This window comes from Rissa tridactyla, chromosome 5, assembly GCF_028500815.1.
Source record: "Rissa tridactyla isolate bRisTri1 chromosome 5, bRisTri1.patW.cur.20221130, whole genome shotgun sequence".
Classification (NCBI taxonomy): domain Eukaryota; kingdom Metazoa; phylum Chordata; class Aves; order Charadriiformes; family Laridae; genus Rissa; species Rissa tridactyla.
Window position 1 is genome coordinate 29,981,908 of NC_071470.1, and position 20,513 is coordinate 30,002,420.

A 20,513-nucleotide genomic window follows, 5' to 3' on the forward strand; every position below is an offset into this window, starting at 1 on the left:
TGGATTCTAGGCTTGGTGGTCCTTTCCACTTTTTGAGCTGCTTCACTTAATATTATACAACTAAATATTAATTTAGTCAGAAAAAGTATATCGTTCTATAGAAAAAACCTTTCAATTGTAGGGGAGGAGAGGGACTAAGGTTGACTGACTGTGCCTGTAAGAAAGCTTGGGAAGAAGCTCCTGCAGAGCGGCCGGGTGTCTGGGATTGCATCCTTGAACAAGAAGGTACAAGCTCTGCTTCAGGCTGGGTTGGAGGTCTTGGTTGTTGCCAGTAACCTTCAGCTTCATGCTGCTGGTGTGTGAGGTTTCTTGCGCAAGATATTTATGCAGTTGCTGCCTTTTTAACTTTAATGAAATAGAAGAACATGGTTTGAATAGCAGTTAGTTTTGAGTGACCCAGTCACACAGTTGGCTCTGCTGGCAGAGGTGAGCAGGGCAGCACCGAGCACATTGGGGCAGGAACCTCCAGCAATGCTGGAGCTAGGATAAAACTCGTTTCTACCACCTGTCAGTGAGGACCATGCTGTGAATCAAGGCAAAACCTCAAAAGAGCAGGAAAAAGTTTGCCTGTTCGGATCTGAGATGGGTGTTCATGTCACAGGAGTGTTCATGAGCCATGCTAGAGCGAAAGAAGGGTCTCTTGGTGATGCCATTCATGTTTAAATTGGTGTTTATGTTTCGGTAGGTAGCTTGGCTTTTGACAAGTGGACTTCTTCCAAGCCAAAACTGCTCTGTTAGAAGATCCCCAGGCAGTGATAGTAATGACAGCACGCACTGTATTGCTTACTATGAGCGTCTTCTGTACCATGCCATAGCAGTCTTCTGAGGAGCAGCTGGTGGTTTCACCAAGGCATGTGTGCCCTGGCACAGGCTTAGCAAGTCACCCCGTGGGGAAATTGTGATTTCATAAAGGCTTCTGCATCTTGGTGTCTGATTATACATAGTGTGAGTCTGTGCTGAGCAGATGGCTTTCCAGACATCTGTGAATTGGAGAACTGAGTCTGTCTTTCTGGAGGGTGGACTCTTCAGTAGTATTTATATGGTTTGAGAAGCCACCGGGGAAAGCGTTTTCAATTATACTAGTGCTTCTAAAGTATCTACGTGCTTCCAAAAATGCCAGCTGCACTGGAGACCCACGCTTAAGTCCATTTCTCTGGCTGCATGCAGATAAGGGAGGAATGCTTTTACCTAAGCGTGGGAGAACAATTTCATTTCATTTCAGTATCGCTTCATTTTGCATAGTTCTTCTCGTAAAATTGGGATATTTTGTAGAGGTTGCTATCTGGCTTAAGTAGTCAACAGATGATGCCATTTACAAAATTCATAAAAGCTTAACCTGGGAAAATACCACAATGAATAAAAATAACCTTTATTGCATTTAATTTTCATTTGATATTTACTTTTCTTTCTTTAACCTTTATTTATCCCCAAGTCCAGACCTTCATAGCTAGTTTACACTTAATGAAATACTTAAGCAGAAGTCAGTATGAGGGTGTCTCACAAATCTACTTTTTATGTAACTTTGTTAACTTCGTTAAGGTAAAATGTTTTAACAGGACACCATAATTTCGCAGATAACATGAAGGACCTAAGCTACCACACACAACTTGCTTGTTCTTTGAGTACTTGCATGTGATGACTTCTGAGCACCTCATTTCTGGAGGTTTGTTTGCAGCAAACCCCCAGCCTCAACTGACACTTAATACTGATTTCAGGAAAAGGCGTTTAATCCTTCTGTGAACACTTAAATTCAGTATTGAAGTGGCCTTTGGTTAGCTTACCATGAATGTTAATTATGCTAAACTGAAATAACATTTGATTCCAAATTAAAATACAGAGTTTCTGCCACAGGATTTTAATGTGTGATAGCAGCCCTGCCATAGATGTGCTGGATCCAGCCTATGCACAGATGCACTAATTACTGCTAGGTGAGTAAGACTGAATTTGCAAAGCGGTACTAATCAGAGGTAACTGCCTGTCTGTGTGCACACCCTAAGAATTAAAACACCCGATAGGAGGGGTAAATTATCTTCCATTTTCTGGGTGGCAGGGGGATGCACAAAGACAGTTGCAAGAGCTGATAAAATTAAGCTCTAAATTCACAGCCTCTCCCCCCTTGTACCTTGCCTGTGTGTTGATACTCTTCGCTAATTTAGACTGACTTTCTTTATTGCTCATTTCTTTACAAATAGATGAGCTTTCAATCTTATCACTCTCATTGTCTGTTCATTTGTTTGTTTTCTTCGTAGGAAAATGTTATTTCAAATACCTTGTGTTGGTTGTTTCCCCTATCAAGCAACTGTCAGTCAGGTACTAGTTGAAAGGGACAGGCTGTCCCAGGAAAACACAGCTCCCCCTTGAATTTCTGTGTTCAGACTTCAGTTTGCGCTGTCACTGAGGGAGCCTGGGATTGCTTCGGGGCTGAATTTGGAGAGAAGTAGTCCCAAAACAGAGCAGGGGAGCTGGCACCCAGCTCTACTGACAGCGCATAAACTACTGACTGCTTTTTTAGCATAGCGGAAGCCCCATCGGCTTCCAAAATTATCTGCGTGTTTCCTTGCCCTCATATAAAATGCTGCTCTAGCAAATTTGATGTAAGGTTGGTGTAGCCATGAAAATTCAGTTGGCAAATAAGAATTTCTTTATCAAAACTTAGAAAAATTGTATTTTGTAATATAAGTGCTCTGCAAGTCCTTGTTTTAGTACTGGAGCTTGATGTTGCTGTATGTCATGGTCACTTTTTATTCGACTCCCCATATGTCTCATGGTAGCTGCAAAATGAGGAGGCATCTGATTCTTTCAAGGGTTTTCAGTTGATGCAGGAAAACCTTTCAAGCCCCTTTAGTAAACAGATTTTTGAAAGGGCATCTGTGTAAGTTATGTCTTTTATTACCAGACATCAAAGTATTTTAACTCCATGATGGCATGCAAGTGGTAACCGCAGCTGGCTTGTGATGACACCGCAAAATGAGATCAATGGCAATGTCTTCTGCAAGAACCAGAGACTGTTTCATCCCCTCCGTGGTTCCTCCTCTCCCATGCAGGGTAACTCAATGCTACCTTACTTAAAGGTAATGGAGTTCCAGTAGCAGAAAATCATTTTAAGGCGGTGGTGGTGGAGGGAAATCAAGGCCAAAAAGTATATTTCATGCTTCATTTGAGGGGTGCAATGGAGAAGGAAGATAATCCATCCAGTTATCCTGTCCATCTGTAACTGTAGACTATTTCCATGAACCAGATAATTTTGGTGTTCCTTTAAATAGTCCGTTGATGTTTCAAGCTTCCCATCTTTTACTCTAGAACAGGACTGTTCCCAGGCTTCCCAGGTGTATCTGGGGAAACGGACACAATTATTTTTCAGAAGATTCTTATGTTATAAAGCACCTGACTTGCATAGAACATAGAACCACTGGCAACTGGTCAAAAATACACAGAATATTGGGAAGCTGACAGAGAAAAGAGTGGCAACAGCAACGATGAAAGTAGAATGAGCCAGCATAAGCCAAGCAGTTAAAGGAACAAAAGGAACTTGAACAAACAGAACTCAGGCCAAAACATCCTCCAGAAAAAAAGCTGGAGAGACAGACAGGACATTAGCAAAGTTGTAAATGGCTTGCAAATCAGGCTGAATTTTAGGAGAGTATACATGAGATTTAGCTGTCTGTTCTTGTCTTTCCTTTCTTTCTTTAGTGACACTTCTACTAGATTCACTGAGTAATGCCTTGCCCTTGTCAGTTAGTGTATTTATCTAACATGATACATAGGCACCCCATGCAAAATTTAAGTCTAGACTCAGGTCCTTCCGTTGCCCGTTACTGGGACTGTACATGCAATGACCTGGTAAGCGCTGGAGCTAACTTCCCCTCCGTTTTATTCTCTTCAGTAGACCTGCTTGCAGAGTGGTTGGACTCAAATACCTCCATTTCACCTAGGTCATTTTGAGGAGTCCAGGCTGTTTCGGAGGTGGTGAGACTCCAGCCAGGGAGAGGAGCAAGCTATTAGTTGCTCTTTGTCCTGGAAGAAGACAAAGGTGAACAAGCAGCACCGGGGTAATCTGGTTTTCCTGTTCAGATACAGAGGCCACTGTCCTTTGGATCAGCTCCAGAAAGTGATCCCAGGAAGGGAATAATTTTTCTACTCCGTGATCCTAAATTTCAGGTTTAATCTCCAGTAATTAATAAATGGTTCCTTTTCTGTCTCCTCCCTCAGCTTTCTTCTTTTCTTGGCAGTCTCATGAGAGGTCTTCGTCTTGTGTAGCTGAGTTTCACAATACAAGAAACACCAAGGACTTTGTGGGGTGTTGGAGCATAATGAAAAGGATTATTATGGGCTGCTGCTGTTGTTTTTCTCTTAATAAAGAATTAGCTATTTGAAGCAAAGGACATTGTATGGAGTTTCACTATGCAACAAAGTTATCAAGGAGAAATAATGTAGCAGACAATGATTATTTCATAACTCATACAGAAGGCTATGATTAAATCTCATGATATGATTTATTGAATCCTGAGAGAAAAAAAACGAAGGCGAGGTACTAGAATAAGAAATACTGAATGGGCGATGATTTACAGACAATAAGAAACTGCATCTGTGCTTCTGCCTCAGGTGTCAGACTCAGTCATCTTACAGATATGCACGCTTCAGTATCATTAAAGAGCAAATTAAAAGTCATTTCCAGTTTCTTCTGTATAGTGGCTTTGCATTTAAAGAAGCTTATGACTCACACTATGTTTACTTCATCAGGGAGCCTGACATTTAGAAGGATGTATTTAGTAAGAGTGGTTGTATAGAGGAAGAAAATTCATTTATCTTAACTTATCTTACATGTTAAGCGCCAGCAATATGTTTAGATCCACGCTAGAGATGAGGCCTAATTTTCTTCTCAGTCACACCTGTGTTAATCAGAAGTAATTCCAGTGTGGCAGCAAAGTGACTTGGTAAAGTGACGGGGAATATGAGCTTTCCCTTCGTATGTTGTTGCTGCTATTGGCAACAACTGAATTTTGATACACGTATTTACATTAAACAGAACCTTAATGCGTTAGACATACCAATAAAATATTTTGCTTGGCATTGGAGAACTATAGCTTTTTCCCTTATTTTTCATTTGTTATAAAACTGAAGTAAATGCCTGTGGAGACGCTAGCTGCAAAACACAATTTCGGTCATTTTTGTGGCTTGGCAATAAGCGTTATTAGTCTTGACGTTTGTCAGTCGCACATCAGGCTGACATTTTACTACAACAAAGGGGACATCTCCTTCCACTTTTAAGGATTTAGCTGGTATGTGTCTCAGGAATTATGTTTTTTTTTTTATTACAACAGCAGCAAGGGCTGCAGGACCAATTTGTTTTAGAAGCTTAAATATTCCCCCTTTACGTACCAGAGATGGATATTTTCAGCAGCAGAGAAGAGAGAACGGGGCCAAAGCTGGGATGGAGAAAGCCTACTTTTTCAAGAGTATCGTGTTTTCTTATTTGTCACTGCTTGCAAGAGGAGGCAAACGTTTTTTCCCTTGGCTTAGCTGTGTGATTTATTACACTTTCAGCTTCTGTAGCAGTTTTCTAGCTGCTCTTTTTTGTGATTCTGAGATGGTCGTTACTGATTCAGGGTAAGGAAATCTCCGGAATGCCTTCCACTGCCTGGGAGCAAAACCAAACAGTCGATAAGAAGGGCCGCGTTTGCGGAAAATCTAACTGCAAGTGCAGGTTTTGACGCTACAGTGAGACTCGGGGCTGATCAGTCTTCATAGCAGAGCCACATGTAAAGTTTGTTCTTAAAGGTCTGTTTTCCTTTTCTTTTTCTGCTAAGATTTTCTACTTTCTGAAGAAAATTTTATTTCTCATTTTTTCCCCTGAAAGAAAAGAAGCCATATCAGCGTGAGTTCAATTTGCTGGTAGATCAAAGAATACCTTTCTAGCACACTAGGGAGAAACACAGGTGCTGTTGGATAGATGATGCAAAATACTAGCCGTGTAAAAAGAAACAGTACATCCTTTTGCAGCCCTAGTTGCTTTCATTTCACTCGGAAACCTGCCCACCTCTTCCAAGCTCACATATCTTCAGGCCTCAGAAAATATCTTCAGCAGAACTACAGAGTCCTGCCCAAATTGTTGGATCCATATGGATTCGTTGGCTCAAAAGAAAGGAGGCATCCTCCAGTTCATTCACAAGAACTATTTTGAGTGACCTAATTAAACAAAAGAAGCATGCTCTGAGCTGCTGCGCCTTTACTGCAGGCCTTGATGGCCATCTCACATTTCACATTTTTACGCTGTTCTGTACAAAGTGTTATTAAATTATGTAAGATCCAGTCTCTGCGGTCTTTATAAATTTCCATGAGTCACTTTGATTTTGGACTCCCTAGTGATGTTCCTTTACATGACGAGATCACAGTTTCTGCAGGCTATGTTGTATATATATTTGCAATTTCTTAATATGCATAGAGATAGCATGGTCCTTCTCATTTGGATAAATTAAAAAAAATACAAGGATGTTTCATACCATCTCTTCTGTACCAAGATGGGTGCTCTAGGAGTGGATTGAAGCTGGGGGCAGTCTGGAGTGCAGTCCCATGTAGCCACGTTGCCTTTGTAAGCCGTCTGCTGTAAACCCTGTAAGAATCTGTTTGAGTTTTTTGGGGTTTTTTGTTGTGGTTTTTGGTTTTTTTTCAGTTGGTTTTTTTTTTTGGCCTGTAAGCCCTGTAAGAACCCGTTTGCTCTGAAGCTTGCCTGCTTTCGCAGTGAGCAGTGCCACTCTCCAGCCAGGAGGGACCTCAGGCTGCACTAAGAGAAGATGCTTGTGGACTCTCCCACGAGGTAAATAATAATTGTTAGGTCTACACACCTGGGCATACAGCTCTTGTGCTCATTTTCAGCTTCCACACATGCTAAATTTATCTTCAATCTAACATGCATAATGTCTATCCACACTACAAGTGATTTTTTTTCCCCCAGAGCTTGTAGTGATTACATTCTTAGTTAATGTCGCTGTACAACTCCAGCCAACAAGTGTCTGTGCTGAGAAGCAGGAAAAATCCCGCATAGCTCTTCCACTCCTTTACCTTCCTTAATAATTTCTAACAATGAATCCTGATGACTTTCTGAACACGCATACTCTCTTCTTTCCCTTCCCTATATATGTTACATAGTTTTCATCGTATGCTCTTTAAGATGAATGGAAATGTGCACACAGGAGAGAGCTGGGAGGTTTGCTGGGTGGGCAGACTCTTCCTGGTAGCCCTCAGTGGGTGGATAAGTGGGTCTAAGGACTGATCTTCCAGATTTTGATGTGGAAAGTCTTTCTTTTTTAGGTTCTGTCTGGAATAATTATTAGGCGAGAATAAAACCATTGTCACCTGAGGTATAACGAAGAAACTGAAAATAAATAGTTAAAGTCTGGGAAACTTCATGGAATGGAGTTGGGGCCTTAATACAGCTGGGAGAGGTACGTGGGAGAGTGGGTGAATTAGTTTGTCGGTAAACACTTAACACTGGAGTTATGGATGGAGGAGGATGGGGTTTTAAACTAGCTGGAAACTGCCACGATATTTTAGAAACCGAGAGCAGACTGAGGTGTGTGTGCTTGTGACAGCTTGCGAATCTGACTGCAAGCCTGCTTTTCCTGCATGGTGTAGATGAAGCCGTGATGTCTGCACTGAGGGTTGTTCCAGGATAACTATTCAGAGAATCAGATCCTCTAGTGAAATTCCTCCATGTATTTGTTCTGTGCAGATAAAGCCTTGGAAGTATTTCTCGTTTTAAATGTATTTTTCAGGAATTTTTTTCTTTCAGTGGTGTGTGTTCTGCCTGCTCAGTGCTGGCAGCCCAGCTTGCTTTTTGCTCTGCCGTATTGTGGTTTCAGCAGAAGAAAAAAGCACTGCAAAGGTTAGCAATAACAAATAGCTCAGGAATGGAATGGCAAGTATGAGAGCAATTCCCTTTTGCTGTCAAGCACAAAACATGGATCATACAGCTAAGCATTTGCTATTTTTCATAGCTATTTTACAGGGTAGCACAGAGAATCACGTTTGCCTGTTAAAACTTATGCCTTAATTAACAAAGCATACCCCTTTGGTATTTTGGTTTAAACTGCAAGGAAACCTAGAGTAAAGATGTAAGTCTGATTCCTCTTTTCTAGGGCAAGCAGCTGAATAAGTACAGCCTGGCCTGACAATATTGAGGAGCTGCTGTCAGAAGTGGAGCTGCTAAAAATGGATCTGTAAGATAGAGAGAAAGTAACCCAGACTGAACAGGATTTGTTGGTTAGTAGTGGGAGAAGAGCTGTTGGACACTGCCTTTGGTTGCGTTGGGTTTTGTTATGGGAATGGAATATCAGATTAGTCTGCAAACACGCGAAATACAAATTACAAAATACATCTCACTAAATAAGATATAACTAGTGACAGGGACCACAAAAAACAGGGAACAATACAAAGTCATAACTCTTCTTAAATACCTTTCACTTCTAAAGATTTAGGGGTCTTGTTTGTCCTTGAGCTCCAGGGAGAGAATTCATCCCTTTCCCCAAATCCTTTTTCTCTGAAATTGCATAATTTATAGTCCTTTCTTTCTTTACTGCCTCAACATGCCAGCATCCTTATAGACAGAAATAGCTGTTTCGGTTCTGACCTGTCTGTCTTATAAATAGCCGCAGCATCTTCAGTGTTACACTTAACATCCCTTTTAATGGGTGAAGAGGAAGAAAACCTTATATGTATTGCTAGTGTACTTGAAATCTGAACAATCTAATCAAAGAGATCTAAGCCCAGATCTAATTGCTATAGGTTGAGCGGGAAAATAAAGAGAACCGTGAGTACAATTTCATCTGTGTTATTAATTAGACTTTTTCTGTAATACTAATTGTGGTTATACTCAATGCATATACAGAGAGATTATTCAAACAAGTTATGAATTAGCCACCTGGTCATTAGAAAAAATTGATATTAAACAAGCTAAAACAAAGCTCCAGGCAGGCTGAGGCAGGTTTGGGCAAGGCCTGCCAAGCCTCACTGCTGTGACCTTCCAAAGTTAGTGTGATGTCTGTGGCCCTTTACTAGCAATGGCGATAGGCTGTTTACTGGGCAATAAGGTTACATCAGGTCTTTCAGTCAGTATTATTAGCTCTTACGGTTTTCTCTTTCTTTTTCCCAGCAAAATGTCATAGTGACAGGTTCATCCAAGAACCCTTAAATATTTTAAGATTGAAGGTGACTGTTCTGTTAAAAATATACATATGCAAATTCATCTTAAAAGCAGCAGCTTGCTCAGAAGGCTGAATTCTGTGATCATTAAAATCCAGTTAGTATTGTGTTGGATGAATGCAAGAGAAGGGTAATGTTGCTTCTGCAGAGGCAACTAAAACATTTCAAATTTCTTCTTGAGGGTCCTGTGTTCAGGCACTTTGGGATATCAAAAAGCCTGTTACCCTAACACTGACCCACAGCAAGGCTCCCTCAGACCAATCTGGTTTAGAAGATGTACTGCAACTCCGCTGAAGCAGTGGCGGGTCCAGGTGAAGTGGCTCCAGCTGACACCCACCTTAGCCTACCAGGATGCTTGTTCCAACCCTTGGCCAGAAGTCATCCTCCTCCCCTTGTTTCTGTTTTAGGGCAGTTTCTCTAGCTGTACTGCATACCCAAAACTCTGAAATGAGTGGTATTCAAAAAAAAAAAAAACAAAAAACAAAACGGCAGTCAAAGTGGCAGATCTGAGGAGGTGATCTCTGGTAGAAGGCAGGGTGAGAGCGGTGATGGAGAGGGAAAGGGTCTGGGGTTGACGACTCCCTGGCCTGGATCAGCACCGGGTGGGCGCTTTGCTTAAGCAAATATTAACACTTAGCTGAATCTGATGGGTTTGACTGAATCAGGTTAGGGAGCAGTCAGATGAGCAGTTTGCAGCAGGCAATTTGAAAAGGTGCCAGTTTTTCCCAGGGAGGTGGTGGTGAGAAGATACTGCTGAACTGAGGGACATAACCTTTTCACCCAGCTGAGCTCCAGACAGGGCAGGGTGTAACCAGAACCTTCAGCTGAAATAAAAAAAAAATCATAGATTAAAAGCTGGGAAGAAGGGAGGGAGAAACCCCCACAGATTTAGTAGGAAATGCTCAAATTTCAGCGTGACAAGATTAGAAAATCAGTGTGAATTTAATAAGACAAAGATTTTTGTACCAGCATGTCTCTGGGAATGATTGGAAAAATGATCTCTTTTTTCGTTCAGCATCTCAAAACAAGCACTGGGCAGGCTTTCAGCCAGAATCCTCTTCTTTCTTGTGTCTCCTCTTCATTTAGCTCATGGATGCTCCTGCCCTGCTCACCGCTGCTTGTCAGCCACCAGCGCTGGAGGCTTCTGTGGCAGGGTGTGTTTTCTCCTTCTTGGTGGTTGTTTCACTCCTTCATTGCGAAGAGCCCATAGCATGTCAAGGGCTGAACTGTAGTCCCTGTAATCCACTCGGGTAGACTGAGAGCAATATGCATCATAAAAATTTAAAAGTCAGAAAGCAGTCTGAAAAGCAAAAAGTGTGTTCATACAGTCTTTTCTCTTCTTTTTAAGCCAGTTTCCCATTTTTTCTAGGGCTGATTTATTGCTTTTGAACCTACTGAACCATGCTGAAACCTAAATTCAGCATGAATTTATAAGGATGAGAACATGCTTGCTCCAGTTTTTGAGTTTTAAAATTTCAATACCTCAGCATTTTATAATATAAATATACTATATAATATAGCATTGTATCTATTTACAATGTAACTATATAATATAGTTTAAACATATTCTACTTTTTAATGTAATGCTTTAAAAGATTTTTTAATTTTATAAAGAAAATTAATTCCATAAATGTGTAAACTGAGGTAACTGCTTCCAATTATTAATATTAGCCTTGAAGAGGTGAATTTCTGTTTCTCCTTTCATCATAATTCCATTAAAGTGTCAACATGAACTACTGTGAATTAATAATTTTAGATCATTACTTTAAGTAATAATTTTGTCCTCATTTTGAGAGAAAACTATCCCAACAGCAGTGATACGTTACCTCAACACATAGCAAAAGGTGAGAAGGAAATTTCAGTCGTAGTTATTAGGTAAAAAAAAAAAAAAAAAAATAAAAAGGATTTATATTTCCTCTTTTCATTGCAAACATTCTTGATGTTACCTGGAAAAGCCACATGACAAAAATAGCACTAAAAGGAAGATGCTGTCCCATTAATGTTTGCAAAATATTTCATGGTACTCTTGAACAACTTTGATAGTTGTATTGAAAATGTAAAAACACATTTAAATGCATTTCGGTTAAAAATGAGCAGAGCCATCATTGTAGTCATCTGTAATTTACCGCTTCTAATTAATAAAACCAGAAAACTTTCCCTGCTTCTCAAACAACCTTTGCTATAGGGGAGTCTCATGTTACCTGCAGGGCAGAAGCAATGGGCTATGACCACCAGTATAATGCACAACTAAACCATGTTTTTCAGATCTTGATGAGGGATGCGTTTGATGAAGAGATTAAAAGCTGGGAAGAAGGGAGGGAGAAACCCCCACAGACTTAGTAGGAAATGCTCAAATTTCAGCATGACAAGAAGTCATGCTGAGTATATGAGTAGTCAGGAAAACCAGCTCTGCCTGGCACTGCTAGTGGCGCGTGTTAGCTTTACCAGCCGGGCTAATTAATCGCATTTAGGGCATACCTGCCCTACTTCTGCCATCCGAGCGGCTGCCGGCCCGGCGCTGTCATCCGCAGGAACAGGCTGGGCATCTCGGGCCACCCGCAGCGCTCCCCGCTCGCCCTTCACAGGCCCGTTTCTCCCACAGAGAGCACCGAATGTGTGAGCAAAAGAGCTGAGCCGGGGCTAAATTAGCATTTCTGCTCGGAGATTTCTGACGGATTGTTAAAAGCATTTAATTTACGCATATATACTCACATGCCTGCTTTAGAGAACTACCCTGACAGTTTGGTATTTAATAGTTGATGAATTAAGGGGCAAGAGATAATCAGAGAGTCCACATTTGCAGCTTCTGCGATGCACCGCTAGCATCCTCTTTTTTGCCAATATTAGAGTCTGGTTGGCTTTGTGGCAAGTGTTTTTTAATTATTAGGTATCTATCTAAAGTGTAAGGTATTTTAGGACCACAAAAAAATACAAGCTGCAACCCCAGCAAGCTGAATTTCTGATACATTATCTTGCCTTTTTTTTTTCCCCTGAACCCATTTCTCCAGTGTTATCTCAGCAGTCCAATACATGAGTCGGGCTCCTTTTTTCTTTTTTTTTTAAGTGGTGCCTTTCTGATATTGTGACAAGCAATCTGTGAAAAATGTAGAACTGATAAAAGAAAAAGAAATTGTTTACAGATAAGCCTGCTTCATCCTTTGCTGTTTTACCAGAACAAACACAATTACTTTGTGAGGTTGAGAAAAAATGTAGGGGGTTTATTTCCTGAAAAGTAGATTTAGAACAAAGTAGGAATCACTGCATTAAGCACACATTACTACAAGAGGAATGGAACCTGCACTGTATTATTATAAAACTCAGCTCTTCATTAGCAGTAACGGTTAATTAATTGCCCAGAATGAAGGAGTCTGACCAAGACCTTTTGGTTTGGTGTGTTGCTAATCAGGATGGCATAACACGTGTCTGCCTTGCATGGCAAGGCTCCAGATTGCCTCTGCTGGTCTCTTGCCCAGGTACCTTCCCAAATCTTCCTTTTCCAGCCAGGTTTATGAAAAAAGTTAACAACCAGCATCCCCATAATCTAAATTTTCAGATGTTCCCAATCTATCTGCTAATCTGGGATGAAGACAGGAGTCCTCTTACAAAACTAATGCAAACAGTTTAAGGAAAACTGTCCTTAGCTGCTGGTTTCTGAGGGTAACTATGTTGAGGCTGAGCCGTGTGGATAGGTCGCACAATTTTTCCTCACCTACTTCTGTACAAAGACAGTCCAGCTAAAATAGCCCTGAAATGGTTCGGATTTGCGCAGCTGCCTGTACATTGCAGGAGATAAAGAGCAATTAAATGATCTGTTAATAGATTTGCATTGTAATTAAAAACTTATTTGACTATGACTATGTGGCTGTGTCTTAAAAACTAGCTGGCATGGCTGAGCTTAAGTAGTGGAGCCATAACATGCTTTGATGGTGATGTGGCTTTCTGAATCCAGTGGAGACATCAGTGTTGCTGCTGGACATTGGAAAAGCTGTTATTTCGTGTTGAGTCGTGCCCCGTCGCTCATCCAGTGCTGCCTGCTGGGTTCTCGCTTTTCTAAGAGCATCTTGGACAAAAAAACAACTCATTGCACCATCTTCTTGTGGCAGTGGAAGGTACTATCTATTTCTTAGGACTTGTGTCTGTAGAGCATGGCAGGCTTATACAAAGATGGAAGAAACGCTGCCTCTAATGCTACGCTGCTGCTCATGTATCATTAGAGGTAGTGTTTCTTTCAGCTCCGCAAGCCGTGACTTCCCACCACAAACACACATCATCCCGCTTTTACGAGGTGGCAGCAGCAGCAGCTCCCAGGATTTCAAAGCCCATTGACTTCTTGGTTTCGTTTTATCTGCTGCTTTGTACTTCCGAAGCTCTCCAGGGACTGATGTCAGATGTTCACAGCAAAGGCCGCCTTGTTTTCAATTTTCTGTCGCACGAAATGTCAGTACGGGGGAACCTGTGCCTTGCTAGGGCTGTTGTGCAATTTAGCAGGGGTCTGTAGCGAGGAGCCTGCGGCAGGTGGGAGTCGCTGGCCTGCATCAGGACCTGGCAAAAGAGCTTCCTTACTTTTAGGCTGACACATATTGTTTCACCCAAGACACTGTGGAACAATTATTTCTGTGGCCCTTTTTTTTTGTTTCTTTCCTTTAAATGATTTATTCTAGAAATTCCATCCATTCAAAAGAAAAAAAAATAGTAAAAAAAAATTCCTTTGAAGCTAACCAATTGTATTCTAGTTTTAACAGAAAATGAGTGCTTGGTGGCATGTTGACAGCAAATAATTTATTAATTTAATTTAGCTCTTTTATGTTTCCCAGTTGCCAGTAAACAGATGATGACAATAAAATCCAGAAATGTATATGTCGCTCATATGCAAATCAGTAAAAGAGTATTTTATGTGGATAAAGAACTCAGAGATTGATGTGACCATGAACTGTATAGTGCAGGACTGTTTTGCATGTTTAATATTCTCAGTTATCGTGATTTTAATTAGAGACACAGGTGCCTTGCATTCTTTTCATGGAGGGATAAGTGTTAGTTTTAGAAGCAGGCCTGATGCAGATAGATGTAGCTGGAGAATTAAACTTAGTTGCCAGAAAGATATGCTGGAATATCAGCAATTGCTAAATTAATGACAGGATTGCTTTTGGAAATAAGTCTAAAATAATGTGCCTTATTTAAGTTTTAAGTGATTTTTAAAATATTAAACGCTTAGCTTCTATCAACACAAGCCTTCCTCCAAGCTCAGGATCGGTGCATCCCTAAGAGAAAGAAATCGGCCAAGGGACGCAGGAGACCTGCATGGTTGAGCAGGGAGCTTCAGAAAAAGCTCAAGTGGAAGAAGGAAGTTTATAATAAGTGGAAGAAGGGACTGACCCCTTGGGAGGATTACAAGAATGCCACCAGAGCGTGCAGGGATGAAACAAGGAAAGCCAAGGCCGCCTTGGAATTAGACCTGGCTAGGGACATCAAGCACAACAAAAAGAGCTTCACAAGTATATTGGAAGCAAAAGGAAGACCAGAGAAGAGTCATGGTGACGGAGGATGTGGAGAAGGCAGAGTTACTGAATGCCTTCTTTGCTTCGGTCTTTTCTGCTCGGCCCAGCCCTCAGGAGTCCCAGGCATTGAATAAAGTAACAGGGAAAGAAGAAGACTTCCCTTGGGTTGAGGAGGAGCGAGTGAAGGACCAATTAGATCATCTAGATATTCACAAGTCCATGGGCCCTGATGGGATGCACCCGAGAGTGCTGAGGGAGCTGGCGGAAGTCATTGCTGGGCCGCTCTCCATCATCTTTGAAAAGTCCTGGAGAACAGGCGAGGTGCCTGGGGACTGGAGGAAAGCCAATGTCACTCCAGTCTTCAAGAAAGGCAAAAAGGAAGAGCCGGGGAACTACAGGCCGGTCAGCCTCACCTCCATCCCTGGAAAGATGATGGAACAGCTCGTTCTGGGTGTCATCTCAAGGCACGTGGAGGAAAGGAAAGCTATCAGAAGTACTCAGCATGGATTCACCAAGGGGAAATCATGTCTGACTAATCTGATAGCCTTCTACGATGGCATGACTAGATGGATAGATGAGGGGAGGGCGGTCAATGTGGTCTACCTTGACTTAAGCAAGGCGTTTGACACGGTCTCCCACAGCATCCTCATAGGGAAGCTTAGGAAGTGTGGGTTAGATGAATGGACAGTGGGGTGGATAGAAAACTGGTTGAAAGATAGAGCTCAGAGGGTTGTGATTAGGGGCACAGAGTCTAGTTGGAGACCAGTGACGAGTGGTGTTCCCCAGGGGTCAGTACTGGGTCCAGTCCTGTTCAATATATTCATCAATGACCTGGATGAGGGGATAGAGTGCACCCTCAGCAAGTTTGCTGATGACACCAAGCTGGGTGGGGTGGCTGACACACCGGAAGGCTGTGCCGCCATACAGAGAGACCTGGACAGGCTGGAGAGTTGGGCAAAGAGGAACCTTATGAAGTTCAACAAGGGCAAGTGTAGGGTGCTGCACCTGGGGAGGAACAACCCCATGCACCAGTACAGGTTGGGTGCTGACCTGCTGGAGAGCAGCTCTGTGGAAAGAGACCTGGGAGTCCTGGTGGACAACAGGATGACCATGAGTCAGCAATGTGCCCTTGTGGCCAAGAAGGCCAATGGCATCCTGGGGTGCATCAAGAAGACTGTGGCCAGCAGGTCAAGGGAGGTCATCCTCCCCCTCTACTCTGCCTTGGTGAGGCCGCACCTGGAGTACTGTGTCCAGTTCTGGGCTGCCTGGTTCAAGAGGGACAGGGAACTGCTGGAAAGGGTGCAGCAGAGAGCTACAAAGATGATTAGGGGACTGGAACACCTCTCTTATGAGGAAAGGCTGAGGGATTTGGGTCTCTTCAGTCTGGAAAAAAGACGTCTGAGGGGTGACCTTATCAACACTTATAAATACTTAAAGGGTGGGTGTCAGGAGGATGGGGCCAGGCTCTTTTCAGTGGTGCCCGGGGACAGGACAAGAGGCAATGGGCACAAACTTGAACATAGGAAGTTCCACCTAAACATGAGGAGGAACTTCTTTACTGTGAGGGTGGCAGAGCACTGGCACAGGCTGCCCAGAGAGGTGGTGGAGTCTCCAACTCTGGAGACATTCAAAACCCACCTGGACGTGTTCCTGTGTAACCTGCTCTAGGTGACCCTGCTCTGGCAGGGGGGTTGGACTAGATGATCTCCAGAGGTCCCTTCCAACCCTATGATTCTATGATTCTATGATTCTAACCACGGTGCCTATTACAAATGCAAAGTTTATCACTGCTGTGAATAATGAGTGTGTTGTCACTGCTGTGGTTGATGGGATTTCTCTAAGATTTTTTAGAATTGGCTAGATAAAAGCTTGTGGGGAGTGATTTAGGTATGGATGATCTCACCTTAGCACAGAGGATTGGACTTGGGAGGTCTCTGTTTTCTGGGAGTCTTTCTGCAGAGAGGAGATTTACATACAACAGGTGAAATAATCGAAAGCCCGGATGTGATGATCCAAGCAAACCGCTTGGAATTGCGGTTTTGCAACTGCATCCAAGAAACCAATTGAAATTACTAGTAGCAACATCAGCCTGGAGGGTCCAGTTGAGCTTAGGATCTGCAGGATGACTGCAGACTCTGTTCAGCCAAACAAAGGCTGGGTCCTGCCCCAGTGAATTCAGTCTTATTCTCAGGTACTTTGCAGAGCTCTTGATGTACTTTTCATCCCTTTATTAAAAAGAAAAAAATCAACTTGGCCAATGAAATAGGATGATTTTTGCATGTAAAGTAACAGCTAATACTGCCATTTGAAGGCAAGATTGTTATCAAATAAATGACTACTGCCGTTTTGATACTATATTTCTCATGCTGCTGTTATGTACATTTAATACTGATCAATCATGCTATGAAATAGGCATATGGCACTAAATATGTTGACCAGGATTTCTCAAAAGAACAATTTTCTACAGAGTACTTCGAAAATGCAGTCTGAAATAATTTTGCTGCTCCTGGCTTGGAAGAAGGGACAGACTTTTTATATCATAGAAGATTAATGTGTAGTCAGAAGGAAGGGAGTGCTTATATTTGAATCATTCTTCACAAGCAAAAGGCTGACTTTGTTTCACAGTGATTGTCTTTGTTTGATAAATAGTTCCCGGTTGAAATGGAATACGTAAATATTTAGGGACATAAATAACTCAGTCATGGTAATGACTTGTAGACAGTGATATATCAATGCCATCATGGAAATTTGTGTTCAGCATCATAAACAAAAGCTAAACCGTATAACATGTGAGGGTATTTCTGTATAAGGATTCCAGGAAGAAAAAGTTTTTATCTGTATGCTGCAGATTAGCATTTCTACAAATATGTATACTCAAATCTGTCCAGACCTGCCCTGCCCTGGGGCTGCTCTGAGTATGGCTGTGAGAGGACAGAATACGGATAAGCCTTTAATATATGAGTAATATCAGACTGGCAAAGAACCGCCCCAGGCAGAGATGGTAAGAGATGGTACCAGCTTACTGGGAAAGAGGTCCCTTGAGCATCTAATGCTTAGAGCTGGCCTGGGCTGGCTTTATGCAGATGAAGCAAAACTACAGGCAGAAGGAGCGCAGAGATGGACTCAGGTGTCTGCCAAAGCATGGGGTGGCTTCTCAGGCTGGGGAAGTGGGAAGGGGCTTGCAAGCCTTCATGGAGGACGCGGTGTCATGGGGCTGGTGACGAAACTTCTGCAGTAATCGTCCACTGGAAACAAGATGAAGAAGACACCGATATATTTTTTGTTGAGGTTGATTGAGAACTGCTGTTGTGCTGTGGCTGTGAAAAGGCTAGGGTTGGCCCAGCAAAAAAATATGCCCATTAAGGATAGAGATCAGAGGTATTGCCGGTCCTTGTGAAACCTGCATACAAATTTAGTCGCTCGTGCATAAGAAGTTCAGAGAAATGGGGCAAAGAGTGTTTAAAACTCTAATTCCAGTTTTCTGGTTTATGGATATTCTGTGAATTGGCTGCACGGTGACCCTACTTTCTCACATTTCTTAACTTCTGGTGCTTGGTTTTGTAAATGTCGCAACATTTTTAGCACAGGTTTTGTTTATCTGTTTATGTTTTGGGTGGAAATGTATGCAATGTCTTTAAATGCGTGTTACCATCTGGAAACAGGGATGAGAGCCAAAAAACCACGGCCGGCTCCCTTAAAAACTCCAGCCAGGGCTTTTCAAATCACATCAAGACTTACTGATTTATAGGATACACAATTGTTGAATATTGTGAAGCACATGGAGCCTAAGGAATGATGAACTTTCGATGAGATTTTATAGGTTCTCCAGGGATACTGAAATTAAAGTGGCCCCTCTACCCTGTTCAGCAAACTGTGTGCACTGGGTTCAGACAAGCGTTACTGACTGAGTGTGACCTCCAAAGATTACTGGTTACGCTTGGGATGTACTTTCACATTTCCAAGAGCCACTGAGGGCTCTTGTCAAAAAAACCTTGTCTCTACACTTCTCAGTGAAAATTAACAGGGTCCTCTGTTGATATATACATCTTCCTGAAGAAAGCAGATTTTTTTTTCCCCTTCTTGTTCTGAGAATGCTATCGTCAGAATACATGAAGTGCCATTAAAAAAATCACAACTGTTGTATTAAATAGAATAGCTAAAAGACAATAGCAGAAAAGCAGCATTTATTATGTATTAAAACTGTCTGCATTGTTTGCCAGAAGCTGTATACACTGTGCGGAAAATCCAATAGCCAAAGAAAATGTAAAGAGTATATCTTATGATAGTGCACCGCTAGAGTAACACTGCTTGAAATGGGTCACTGTGATGGCTTTTGACTTACCAGAGCTCAAGCAGTTTAGATAGAAGACTAGATCTCTTCACGTTCATAGGTCTCTCTTTATGCAGAGCAAAGGAATATCTTTCTTTTTCTACAAAAGCAATTTTTAACTTCGACTGGTTGCTAATTTATTCATGTGTCATGCTGCCTTTCCAGTGAAAGCAACATGTGCTCATCTTCCAAATACAACCACGTGCTGTAGGAGACTGTGGAGGCTATACATATACAGCGTTCTTCAGGAATTTCTGGGCTTTTTCTTCATGTGCCTTTTTTTTTTTCTTCTCCTCTGAAGGGAATGAGCAGCTTTGAGTTCAAATAGCCAATTTCATTTCTCTGCCTACACTGTTTGCACAAAGCTTCCTTTCTTTTTTTCCCCGCACACTTGTGATAACCTTACTAAGGAATCCCTGCATGAGCATAGGGGACTGTGACAAAGCTGCTCCAAACAAAAATTAATTAAAATCTCAGCTAAAAAAGTCTGACTAATGTTTATTTATTGGAAACTTTCTCCCTGTAAAGGAGCAGAATGACAGTATTGGCCAGAGATAGCGCATCTTGGGGATGGGGACTGGGGTGGGTGATCCAGCATAGCGCTAGACGCTGCAGCTCTCGTCCCCAGGTGGTAGAAACCAGATAGATGAGGGTATGTGTGAAAAGTGCCCAGCTATACGTAAACCAGAACACATTTTTTTCCTTCTCCCCACCTTTTTCTCACATGACAGGGAAAGTGCATCTGGCCCAACATGATACCTCAGGCACCAAACAGCCTCCCTGCACTTGTGACCTCTAGTTACAATCAGTAGAGACTAATACAATGAGATGTGTCTTGCTGGAAATTTATCTTACCCAATAATTTACTACCCTTTCCTTCCCTGTCAAATGGCAGCCTCTGCTTTCCTCCGGAGTTCAGGCAAAAACCCGCACAGCAGCATAATTTGAGTTGTATCCTGTATGAACGTGAAAGAAAACCGACAGGAGGGCGAAGTCACGGGACTCCTACTGTGGCTGGACTCCCACATCTCGGGGTTTAGAGACAACTAATTCTTGGCCAATTATAAAATCAAACCTAAAGCTCTGAATTTTCAATGTCTGCAGCTCAGTGAGGCCTGACAGCATTTTAATGACATTTTACCAATATTAATAAATATTATTTTTGTCAATCATATTTATATTACCATACTAATTGTGTATGTAAAAATCCTCAATGTGCCGATGCTTATAAGACCTCCAAAACATAAGAGGGCAATTTATTTCTATTATACAGATGGACGGTCACAGCCAAAGGGCTGCTTGTCCTAGGTGGCAGAGGATGCCTGTGTGGTCTTTCACAGCCATCGAGGAACAAGCCTGCTGAGCTGTCTGGATGCAAGACAGCTCAGATCAGAAAAGCTGTAGTTATCCAGGAGGATTTAGCCTCCTAGCAAGAGGGAACCTCTCCAGCAAAGCACCAAGCTGATGTCTTCAGCTAAGTTACAGCATGA